General features: G+C 35.5%; 1 protein-coding gene across 3 annotated transcripts in view; it reads left to right on the forward strand.

The window, feature by feature from the left end:
* Positions 1-2,732: 2,732 nt before the first annotated feature.
* Positions 2,733-13,494, forward strand: part of TFEC (transcription factor EC) — a 200,219-nt gene continuing 189,457 nt past the window's right edge. For 2 of the 3 annotated variants that reach the window (XM_017957119.3, XM_017957122.3), the window contains exon 1: positions 2,733-2,855. The gene's annotated coding sequence lies outside the window, so the exon portion shown is untranslated. The remainder of the gene's footprint in view (positions 2,856-13,494) is intronic. The other variant, XM_017957120.3, reaches the window with a different exon arrangement.

Consider the following 13,494-nt stretch of genomic DNA (forward strand, 5'->3'; position numbering starts at 1 on the left):
TCAGGCACTTGTTTAACAAAGACACATCCTGCACAGCCCAAAATCCATTAAACCTTGAGTCACCACAGCACATGTCTCTTACAAGGACAAGGTTGGGGGTAGGCTCACAGATTAACAGCATCTCAAATACAGAACAAAATGGAGTCTCTTATGTCTACTTCTTTCTATATAGACACAGTAACAGGCTGATCTGTCTTTCTTTTCCCCACACCCTCTAAGTGTCCATGTGTTCTCATCATTTAGCTCCCACTTATAAGTGAGAACATGTGGTATTAGGTTTTCTGTTCCTGTGTTAGTTTGCTAAGGATAGTGGCCTCCAGCTCCACCCATGTCCCTGCAAAGGACATGATCATCCTATTCTTTAAGCACCAGAATACTCTTCTTATCGCAGGGCCCTTACACATGCTGCGCCCACTGCCTGGAATGCCAGTCCCTCAAGTACCTACACGGTTTGCATTCTTTCACTTAATTCACTGTTCAAATGTCAGCTTAAAAGGAGGCCTTTCCTGGCCATCTATGAAATTCACTCTTTCCTCCCCTCTTCTACCATACACAACCTTTGCCTATCACTGTCTATTTTCCTCCATCATAGCAGATAATTTGTCTAATTTGTTCCCTGATTCACTCCTCCAATGCTCAGAACAGTGCCTGACGTGGTAGATGATTAATAAATATTTAACATATTAAAAAGTAATTAAACACTTTGCTAGCAAGGTACTTCGTAAAGAACATGTTATCACATACAGTTGTCCCTCAGTATCTGCAGGATACTGGTTCCAGAACCCCTTAAATCCTCTTTAGATTACTGGTAATATCTAACACAATATAAATGCTAGATACAGAATTGTTATACTACATTTTTATTTGAATTATTTTATTGTTAATGAAACAATAAACTTATTTTATTGTTTTTGTTAACAATAAAAATACAAATACAAATTATTATATTGCTTTTATTATTTTATTCTTATTTTTTATTGCTTTTTTCCTAAACAATTTCATTCTATGATTGTTTGAATCCATCAATGTGGAACTCATGGTAAGAAGTAAGTGTACTCTATAAACCACAGTTAAACATTAGTTAAAGGCTTACCTAATTGTTGGAATAGAATTTGCCATTAATTATTAAACACCTATTTAGTACTGATTGTACCGCAAGATATTTTACTAGGAGATTGGGAATTTAGAGAGGAATAGAATATATTTCTATGATCTAGTAATGGCAACACATAAACATTTGATACTCACCTTTGTTATAAGACAGAGAAGCTATTATTGTCTCCACTTTACAAATGAGAAACTTGAGTTTAGAGTACTGAAAAGACTTGTCCACAGTATTGCATACAAGTTAGTGAGCGGACCAAGCTCTGCTACTAATTAGTTTGCACTACTTTGGACAAGTATCCAGGTCTTCTAACCTTCTTCTCTTTCCATTCTCTCATACTGCTATTCCTCATATCCACTCTACAGGGAAGGCAGCCCATATATTATACTGGAGTGAGCAGAGGATATTGTTGTTCTTCTAGATGTGGATATTAAATGGCACACTGCTTTTCAAAATATGTTAATTATAACCTAATTCCTGAGTCAGTCAGAATTGGTTAGGTTATAGTATACAACTCCCCAGATCTCAGTAGTTGTAATAAAATAGTTTATTTTTCATTTATGCTACGAGTCCAAAATAGCTTATAAGGAAGCTTTGTTCATCAGAACCACTTGAGGCCTGAGCTGGTGGAAGGTCTGTTTGGACACCTCCTTTGGCGATCACTGAGTCAGCTGCAGAGGAGAGCTGTACAGTCAAGCACTGGCAAGAAGGTGTTTCAACCCTCCCTCTTCATTGACCAGAACTAGCCTCATGGCCACTACTAACTTTGAGTGAGTTACAAGTAGAGAAGAATTGAATTTGAGTGAAAATGGTCAACACTGGTGGTATGTCATATGCACATATTCTCACACACACACACACACACACACACACACACACACACACACACACATTTTGCCCTTTCTATTTCCCGGGGTGATAACCAACTTGCCTTATAAGACTCTTTTTTTTTTTTTTTTTGAGACGGAGTCTCGCGGTGTGTCACCCAGGCTGGAGTGCAGTGGCGCGATCTCGGCTCACTGCAAGCTCCGCCTCCCAGGTTCACGCCATTCTCCTGCCTCAGCCTCCGAGTAGCTGGGACTACAGGCGCCCGCCACCACGCCCGGCTAGTTTTTTGTATTTTTAGTAGAGACGGGGTTTCACCATGTTAGCCAGGATGGTCTCGATCTCCTGACCTCGTGATCCACCCGCCTCGGCCTCCCAAAGTGCTGGGATTACAGGCTTGAGCCACCGTGCCCGGCCACAAGACTCTTTAAATGTGGTAAGCCCAAGTTGTTTTACTTGCTGACTTCTCTAGGAAGGATTTGTAAAATCCAGAGAAACTGAGGCCAGATTATGATGATCGAGAGACAAGTTATTTTCTCCCAGGGGCTTTCACCTAACAGTGACAATATTGTCCTCTTAATGGCACATTTAAATCTGTGCTTGCTACTCAATTTTTTCTATTAAGCACATGTAAAATATTCCATAGAGGAAAAAAAGAAAAGAATTGGACTGGTGTTTGTAATTGCAATTTGTGGAAATCATGAGCTCATAAATATTGCTCCTCCTCTTTACCATTATACGAAAATAGGAGAAATGAATGTAACGTCAAAAAGAGGAACTAAATCATGGTTTATATAGCTTGGCCTCCCTTAGAAGTAGAAAAAGACGAGAAGTGGGAGTAAATAGAAAGATAATGCTTATGGTACATACCAAACAAATGGATAGACTGACTCTCATGGATTCTGCACCTGAGCCACCAGCAAAGGTACTTTTTCCTCTGAATTATTTAATTGGAACTACAAAGTATAAAATCACTCGTATTTGGGGCTTTAAAATCATATGGCTATAAATTTCAATTTAGGTTAAATGTTTAAGATTATTAACTTTTAACTTACATTAGCTCAGAAAGAAATAGATACAACTTTTAATGCTATTTGTTTATTATGAGTGATATTTGATTATAATGCTTCAGTGGTGAATTCACTAGAAGGAAAAGGAAATGGTAAATTGGATAATTGCTCTGTAAGACTTCTAAATGTTACTCTTTTTGGACTGTGCAAAATGGTTTCAAATATCGCTGAAGTTTATAGAGAATTGGCGAGCCTACGTTTTGTCTCCTTTTATGCAATATATATGTCTCTGAAGAATCGGTTGAAAATATGATTATTACATGTAATGTGGAATACATTAATCTAGCATTGATTAATCATCTCAAAAAAACACAAGACAAAATGGTTATTTTACAAAGTATATTTTTGATAAAAATATATTTCACAAATTTGAAATTTTGAAAATTCTATATTCTTAAAGTACAGCATACATAAATTTGAATTTAGTAAAATTTAATAATTTTACTAATTTAAATAACTAATTTAAATGAAATTTAATAATTTAGTAAAAGTGACATTTATTTCTGATTATCAATGTAAATACACTTGTGCCTTATTGATTATTTCTTGTATCATGTTGAATTCTATTTCAGATAGCTCTTTAAGTAAATGAGTTATTTACATATAAAAACTGTTAAGTTACGTATAAAAACTGTGAGTCAGTTGAACCATATATGAATGTTATAAAACACAAGTTATTCAAACTCATATTTGTAAAACTAAGTTTCATTATTGCTTGAAGCATGACAAATTATATAATAAATAAATTAGCAAAACACTTTATAATCTTTTAGGGCAAAAATGAAGAAATCTTTGTAAATTTTTGTTACTTCATCTTTTAATATGAGCAAATATCAAAAACAAAAGCAAATATAATAAGAAAATGTCCTCTTCGAGTCACATATTAAATTAGGATTTGTGAAATACTAGAAAATAGGATTTGTGCTACTATAGTGGGACCTAGTATCATATTTTTATAGTAATATGTTATTGCAAAAGAAAGAAAAAGCCTAACATTTTATCTGTTATTGTGTGCTTTAAGCAAGGAGAGCACAACCAAACTTCATAAGATATTTTTGTACCACAGAACATCAAATTTTTTCCTTTGGCTATCATTAATTTTCATTAGTACACTTTTCACTTTTTTGGGAATTGTGTCAGAATTTTGAGAAAATAAAAAAATAAATGGCTTAATGAGCATAATTAAGATGTTAGCGTGTTCAATTTGGCTAGAAATATAGTTAGTTGCTTAAACTACATAAAGCTGACAGGAAGAGGGAATTCATGCTTCAGATGCTTGCATAATTTTGCACGACTAAGTAATTTGGCTTACTCAGTTTAGGTATTTCTTTTCTTGTCCATAATGCTCATTTAAAGCTACGAAGAGTTTTAACTGATATTACTTATTGAAGATGAGGGAGAAAAGAGAGAAATAATCATTAAAAAAGACTCTGTAGGCTCCAAAATGGACCAGAAACTCTTTCATAGCATTAGATTGAAAAAATTTAGATGACAAATATAGGGTGCCCAGAGAAGACTTCTTCCAAAATGTGTTAAGCTTTCAACAACAAAAGTTTGGGTAGTTCTTCAGTTTTTAAGGAAAGCTCAAACCTATCTGTTTTATTTTAATTCAATGCATATAGAATAACACAAAAAGGGGTAATATTTTCCTAATTTTACAAATAAGGAGATTGTGACTCCGAAATATTAAAATAAATATTGTGTGTGTCTGCATGAATAGTAAATGGGGGACAGAGAATTTGAAGATAGGTGTCTGATAGGTGTCAGATTTCAGATTCAAGGCTGAATAATGTACAGCCATGTCCTACAGGGGACTGGTGTTTAGTGGGAAGCAGGACAGCAGATGTGCAAGTGAATAAGTACCTTTGGTGTGACAGAAGTTCTGTGTGTATTAGAATACAGGTGAGAAAAGAAAGTGGGGCTGGACCACTGAATTTGGGGATGCCTAGGGAAGGCTTTTAAGGTAAGGCAACAGTCAGAAGAGTTGTCAGGAGTCCAACTTCCCTAAAAAGAGCTAAAATAATGTGGGCATCTTTGCATGTATTCATCTCCTAATCACTTCCTAGCCCTACACTCAACATATTATTTTTTTTTGATTTCCCTTAGAATCCTGATTTCCATTTTTCCCATGACTGCTCATTCCCTACTAAAGTTACTTTCAGTCACCACGTACTATTTATAATCACAAACCCATTTCAGTTTGGAATACCTTTTTCTTATTGTGTTATTCTATATGCATCGAATTTCATATGCATAAATTAACTGTTGAATAAAATTGAATTTATAATGTTATTTGTGCTTGCTTACTTTTTTTTTGGAACATCTAGGACCATGTTAACTGTCATAAGTGAAAATAAGAAGAAGAGGAAAGGAGAAAATGGGAAAAGTGAGTCAAAGGAAGACAAAGGAAAAGAGAATAGAGAAAAAAAGTGGGAAAGAAAGAGGGGGCAAAGGAAAAATAAACGCTTGTTAATAAATGTGAGCAGTGCTATGCTTGCACTCTTCTGCATGTGAAAGTATCAAAGCATTGAGATATAGGAAAATTTTAGGGAATATGATGAAAGAAGGATAAAATTTTAAAACGGAACCTAAGAGAGTATGGGAAAGATCAGTGGAGGCCTAATGTATGAAATCAAAACTCTTGCTATGATTGGAAGTCCACAAATCATTGTCCAAGTGCTCCGCTTTAGTTGTAGTTATTTCAAAATAAAATTCAGTATTAAAGAAAAGATAGGATTAAAAAAAAAGTACCAATAAGGTCAACTTAAGCTAAGCCTTCCATATGGTATAAAATGTATATGTGGAACAGAATTATTTGATCACAGGATGTGAAAATGGCAAAGTATGCTAATGGCCATTTAGTCCAAAACCTTCATTTAGGAGATGAGGAGATGAAGGTATGAATGCCTTTACCATGTACAAACAAGAAAACATTAGGAGCCCCACATCCTGGGCTCTATTTGTATTAAATGGAGGCCTGTTAACATTGATATGGAAGATGGCATATTTGTAGGCTACACCTAGAAATTGTAAAAGCAAGCCCTTGAGAAATCAAGTAGAAATTCTAAAGAATCACACACACACACAATAGATAGCCTGGGTGTAGCTATGGAGAAGCCCACATGAATAAATTATCTCTCTGGTTTGTAATATCTCGTTTTCCTATGTTTTTAATGTCTTTTGCTAATTGTGGTTTGATTATGATCTTAGAAGTAGGACTGATATGAAGTTCATTTTAAAAAAATATTTTTTATCTTAAAATCTATTTGACACCTATGATACATATTTTTAGAAGCAAATGTTTCAGAAATAATTGTATCTAATATTCAAATTTTTATAGACAAATGTTTCAGAAATAATTGTGTCTAATATCCAAATTTGTTTATGCTCCATGCTCTGCTCCAAGCACACTCCATGACCTGTCTTTGAATGTGATTTAAGAGAATGAAATCCCTCTCTCCCTCCGGCTGTTTCTGTCTTTCCAATGGCTGGGAGCCTCTGGGGCAGTGTAGGCAGACGTGTCCCACTCTACTCTCAGCACAGGCTAAAATTCTTTCGAGGAGTAACCAGGACTCCTTCAGCATCAGGACCAGGGCCAGGAGAATGAAGTCCTTGCCTCAGGTACAAAATTTAAGGGAACACAAAACAAAACAAAACAACTCCGAAATCAAGATAAATAATATATTAATGCAATATTTTTAAAAAATCAAAATGTGTGCCCCAAACTCCGTAATGCATAAAGTATCAAAGGATCAGTAAAGGCGCTGTGCTGAGCCATATTGGGGACAAAAGAGAAAGAAAATCGGTAAAACCAATCTGAGAGCTGGGGAAGAACAGGGCATTTTATTTTACTGGTAAAGTAGATCTTAATAATTAGGCAGCCACGTGACAAAGAATGTTATAAAAATAATAGAATGATAGAAGCAGTCATTCAGTCTGCCAACCTAATCTTTTTGACATGCTAAAAGTCCTGATTAAACATGTGGCCTGAGGATGGCCAAGTGGGGACCATGCTTTGGAGATGTTGCTAAAAACAAGGGCATAAGGACATTCACAGCTGGACATTTCTCCTTGGCAATGCATTTTTCTTTTCTTTTTCTTTTTTCTGGCACTGCAAAGACATCAGAGTTGGTAGAAAGCAAATGTGCTTGAGTTTAACGGGATCAACTTTAGAAACAAAAACAAAAAACCTTTGAGTTAGCCATCTGAGATAGATGCTGGCAGGTTTGCTGTAGGCCCAATGGCACAGTAAGAAGTAGGACATGGAAATATGTCAACTGTAGCGTAGCGAGAAATTGCGTTTTGTAAAATAGTCCTTCGATATCTTAAGTAAATGTGATGATTGATCATGTGGCTGTGGTTGCTTCCTTTCCCTTAGCTAATTTCTATTCATTCTCTAGTTCTTGGTTTAAATATTAGTTCTTTAAGGAAACGATCTCTAATTTCTCAGAAGAGATTAGATCTCCCATTTGTATGCTCATTGGTCCACATATGTAACACTCATCAGAATGATGTGTTTCAGTCAGGGAAACAGAAATTGTACTAGGTGTTTCAAGGAGATTGAACCTAATAGAGGGGATTGGTTACACAACTGGTGAAAGTATTGAAAGCAATAACTGAAAATGAGCTAACTCAGAGACCGAAAGTGTATTTGTGACTTCTGGGGGTGCATAGCAAGGCTAGAACCACCAAAGAGGAAAATTTGACAAGGGATAGTATGGCAGAAGAGGAAAAATCAGGGCCAAGGCTGGGACCCCTGTGAAAGGTTTCTAGTCCCTTTCAGAGATACCACCACAAAACAAAGAGAGAAGAATTAATATCTGAGAAAGGAAGATCCGCGATTTCTCCGCTCCTACTACCTTCTAATCTTGCACCAGAGCCTCTTATTGGCCAAACCAAACTGGAAGTCAATTGGCAAAAAATTCTGGAATATATAGTTTGCAGGGATATCTGGTGCCCTGTGATAATAAAACAGAACCTGGGAGAAAGGAATTAGGCTGAGGCAAATATTAATACTTAATATTAGTATCTTAAAGAATTATATATTTATTAATGCTATTATGAGTGTAATGCCAATCTCTCTAGGCAGTCTGTAATTTCCATGGATCAGGAATGTATCTGCCTTGTTCATGAATACATTCCCAGTCCATTTCATAGCTCCTAACTCATAGAAGCTTTTAAATAAATAAAAATATACCTGAATGAATACCATCAATCCTACCATGCTTTCAAGAGTTATGAAACTCTTGAAGGAGTACATGTTAGTTACGTACTCCTTCAAATGTGATTTCGAATAGGAGCTCAGTGATATACCAGGAGATAGTAAAGCTTCCATCTGAAGAAAGTGAGGAATGGAGATGAGAGAGAGAAAGAAAAAGAGGTGCATTTGAAATTGACAGAGTTTCAGAGCCTGGAAAAATTATTCTCTTTCTAAGCCTGGACTGTTTTATTCATCTCACCCTCTCATAAGGTCACCCAGTACATATATTAACTTGGGAGGATGTTTATAAGGAATAGGAAGACTAGCATCATTTGAAGGATGGCCATTGAGCTCAAGATGCATAACTAAAATTAAAGAACAGTCCTCTTAATGTCTGTTTCAAGACAATGGTTAGCTGGCCCTATGTACTTTACCATTAAGTCAGAGCAGAATCTCTCTTCTCTCCTTACAATTTCATCTAATCCCATGCTTTAAGGGATGGGTCACAGACATGAGATTTTAAAACCTGGGGACACTTTTTTCTGTTTTCTTCCTTTTTCTTTGATTCCAGTTACATATATATCAGGCCACTTGAAGTTGTCTCACAGCTCACTGGTGTCCTCTTAATTTTTTCAGTCTTTTTCTGTCTTTGTTTAATTTTGTACAACAATTTCTGTTGCTATTTCTTTAACTCTCCTATTTTTTTTTATGCAGTGTCCAATTCATTGCTATCTTACCTAGTTGTTTAAAATTTTTACTTCATTATATATTTTATTTAGTTTGCTAAAATAGTAAAGGAAGGAAGAGCTTTTTTTTTCTCTTTGTCCAATTATTGTTAATTACTACTGGTAAAGTGAATGATCAGAGGAGGAGTGCAAAACAGAAAGCAATAACCACAACTGTGACAACAAAGAAATCAAAAATAACCAGCCAGGCGTGGTGGCTCACGCTGTAATCCCAGCACTCCAGCAGTTTGGGAGGCCGAGGTGGGCAGATCACGAGGTCAGGAGTTTGAGACCAGCCTGACCAACATGGTGAAACCCCGTTTCTACTAAAAATACAAAAATTAGCCAGGTGTGGTGGTTCACCTGTAAATCCCAGCTACTCAGGAGGCAAAGGCAGGAGAATTGCTTGAACGTAGGAGGCAGAGATTGCAGTGAACCAAGATTAAGCCACTGCACTCCAGTCTGGGCAACAGAACGAGACTCTGTCTCAACAAAACAAAACAAAACAAAACAAAACAAAGAAAACACCCACAACATCACCACCAGTGCCTAACTAATTTGCTCAAAGGATAAGGGATGTCTTTGCTATTTGTCCAGCCTGTTGGTATTTCCTGATTGCAAATTTTTCCAGCCTTCAGGCTGGGATTTATATTGTCCAGTATAATTTTTATTTTAGGCATTGTACTTTCTTCCTCTATAACTTAGATTTAGGTTTTAAACATATCTTTCATGGCTCTCCTCAACATGCTTATGCTTTCCTCTACCTTCTTGAACATATGGTGTGGGGTCATAGTAGCTGTTTCAATGTACTTTTACTATTTCTGTCATTTGCATCATTCACTGGTCAGTTTTTGTTGAATGATTTTTCTCCTTCTCATTGGTCATATTTTCCTAATTTCTTACATGTCTAATAATTTTTGATTGGATCTCAACCATTGTGAGCTTATGGAATTTTTAGTATTTTTTTTAAGAAAATACTTTTGAGCTTTGTTCTGGGATGCAATTAAGTTGCTCCAAAACATATTTATCCTTTCACAACTACTTTTTCAACTTTGCTAGGTGGAACCAGAGGAGGCTGGTTTTGTCCCCATTACTAAGGCAATACGATTCTGAGTACATTTCTTGATGCATGTCCTGTGTAATATAATATTTCTCCCCTCTGGCTTTTGGAAATAACCATTCCCAGCTTTATATGATCTCTGGAAATTGCTCCTCCTGCTCCTCTCCAGTCATTGCCTGGTCTCATGTAGTTTGCTTACACACATGCCCTGATCAGTACCTGCTTGAAGACTCTAGGGGAACCCTCTGCAGATCTCAGGAGCTTCTTCTCTTTGCAGCTCTTTTTACTTTGGTAAACTCTGCCCTGCAAATTGTAACACCATTGAGCCTCCCAAATTCTCATCTCTGTCTTCTCAATGCAAAAAGAACACTGGACTCTATTTAGATTCCCTCTTCCTGGGTTTATTCCCTACTTTATTTTTCTTCTATCAGGATCCTACTTCTGTGGTCCCTGTTGTTCAATGTTGGAAAATTGTTTCGCATGCTTTGTTTGATTTTTTTAGTTGTTTAAGGTATGAGGGTAAATATGATCCTTGTTCTTCTATCTTGGCTGGCAATGAGAGTCCTTGACATTTTTTAACTGAACTAAACCTTTTGTTCAAACTGCTCCTAAATACCACGTTTTTATTAATTCAAAGTTTAGGTGTACTTGGAGGGATGAGTATTACTCTGCACCCTCAATAAGAAAGGGTTTACTATCTATTATTTTTGAGAAAAAGTGGTCACAGAGAGATTTATATTTGTTAAAACTATTCTACTTCCTGTATTGGGAAGAAATGAAAAATCTTCCAGAAATTTTATCTTTGTTTACATCCAAGGTGCTTCCTGAATTAGTATGGATGGAAAACAAATATTTAATCCAGTGAAACAAATCAATTCAGGTTTCAGTAGTATTTTATAAACCAGTTAAATCTGGCACTTCATATTATCTGAGATTAGATATGTCCATGCATTATTTCACCCATTAAAAATGCAAATATCCCAAATATAAAGGTTTTTATAATGATATTAAGAGATAAGCATATTTGTCTTGTTGAATGAAAAAAAATTCCATTGTAACAAGTTCTCATTTTTGAAAAAAAACAAAAACAAAAACAAAAAACAAACTCTACCACAAGGAGAAGAAGAAAAATCCAACTGAAGAATAAAAATTTCAACAGCTAGGTCTGGGCGCAATGTCTCATGCCTGTAATTCCAGCACTTTGGGAGGCCGAGGTGGGCAGATCACTTGAGGCCAGGAGTTCAAGAACAGCCTGGCCAACATGGTGAAACCCCATCTATACTAAAAGTACAAAAATTGGTCTGGTGTGGTGGTGGCGCCTGTAGTCCCAGCTACTCAGGAGGCTGAGGCAGGAGAATCGCTTGAGCCCAGGAGGCAGAGGTTGCAGTGAGCTGATATCGTGCCACTGCACTCCAGCCTGGGTAACAGAGTGAGACTCCATCTCAAAAAAGAAAAAAAGAAATTCTGACATAATGTCAAAGAAAATATTCTATGTTTAGATTAGTGTTAGAAGAAATCTATTTTGAATTTAAGATTGATCAATCATTTTTTAAAAGAAATTCAGACTTTCTCACATATTTCTTTATTTTAATATGCTACTGATTGAGCATATGAAATGCCACAAAAACTCACTAACAGTGCACTGCATTCTTTCCAAAGGAGACCAGTGAGAATACTGTGGTTTGGATAAAATATGTTTAGGATTCACAATTTTAAAACTCCAAATCCTGATTTTACATTAATTATTCTCATTTAAGAGTGATGCACACAAAAATTAATGTTTAGCACTTTGATTCAGGACAAAGCTATATGTCCGGAAGGCATTATTTTAATATAAACAAATATGATGTGTGTTTGAGTCACACTCACATGCCTTCCAATCACCCTTACTCTACCTCTGAATGCTAATATAAGAACATGAAAACTCTTCTTATGAATTTTTAGTGTTAGTTTCACTTCCTTTAGCACAATATTAAAATAGCATTCCCCTAACTATACACTCTGCAAGAAAATAATGTGACAATACAAATGCAAACATTTTATTTGAAGAGTGGGTGCCAGGGTTGTTGCTGTTGTTTTTCCTTAGTATCCCCAACCATGTGATATATAACCGTGTGACTGTGGTGGTTTGGTTATCGATAAGGAAGGTAGGTCATAGTTTTTTAAAATTTTTTTTATGCCATTGAATTATAGTTCTAGTTTCTCCAAAATAAAACTGACAAGAATGTCCAGTGTCATTACGTGTATTCAATATTGTATTGGATGTCCCAGCTGTTACAATGCAATTTATTCCCTGAATTCTAAAATTTACTAGATAACTTTTTTTCTATTGTAAAAATAATTCGTGCATATCATTGAAAATCTTGAAAATAGAGTGAAGTTGAGAATGGGCATTTACAGTTCCACCCAAAGAGGAGGAGCTTTAACAGAAGTTAGGCCTTCTGATTAACACTGAGCAATTTTAAGTAAGAAATACAAGACTAGTAGTAAAACTATGAAAGCAAACAAAGTATAACAACTATACTTTTATAGTTATTAATAGTTAATTTTAGAGTAAGTGTGAAAAAGATATTGGTCTTTTGGCATATGTAATTATTTGGATGTTAAAGCCAACAGAAATAAACTTTTCAATTTCAGAATTTACTTGGTGGGGAAACAAGATAGGGAGGAGAAAGTATATTTGGTTTTGTCAAATTTCCATTTGGTTTTATGTTGGCTGTTGTAAAGGAGTTTACTGCATGGATGCCCTATTGCCTAGAGTCTATTTTGAATTTAAGATCGATCAATCATTCTTTTAAAATAAATTCAGACTTTCTCACATATTTCTTTATGTGGGTTCCATCCACATTGGCCTCCTGTTTCTGGAATACTCTGAGCACAGGGCTTTGTACTGTCTATTATCTCTGTCTAGTACACTCTTCCTTGCCAGAAATCCCTAACTAACTTGAAGTCTTTGCTTAAATCTCGCCTTCTTTATGAATTCTCTTCCAATAGCCCTATTTAAATTTGTAGACCTCTGCTACTTGTCAATCTTACTTCCTTTATCTGGGTCCAATCTTTTCATACCATATTTTACTTATGTATTAGAGTTATTATTTTTCCCCCACTGAAATATAAACTCTAGTGGAGCAGGAATGTTTTTTGTCTATTTTATCTATTGACGAATTCTCATCACTATCCAACACATAGTAAGTACATAATATATTTTTGTTAAATGGAGTGAATGATTGAATGAGAGATAATTTCATAGGGTATAAGATTCTAGGTTGACAGCTACATTTTTGTTAGTACTTTGAAATTATTATTTTCCACTCTTCCATTATCATCATTGAGAAATCATCCATTAGTCAAATTATTGTTCTTTTTAGCTAATCTGTCTTTTCCTTTTGGATGTTTTAAGAACTCTTTGTCTTTGATATTCTGCAGTTTCGCTATAATATGTCTAGGTATAGATTTCTTTTACGTAATTCTGATAAAGACATTGAACTTCCTAGATTTGAAGATTTGCA

This window comes from Papio anubis, chromosome 4 (genome assembly GCF_008728515.1).
Source record: "Papio anubis isolate 15944 chromosome 4, Panubis1.0, whole genome shotgun sequence".
NCBI classification, from domain to species: Eukaryota; Metazoa; Chordata; class Mammalia; order Primates; family Cercopithecidae; genus Papio; species Papio anubis.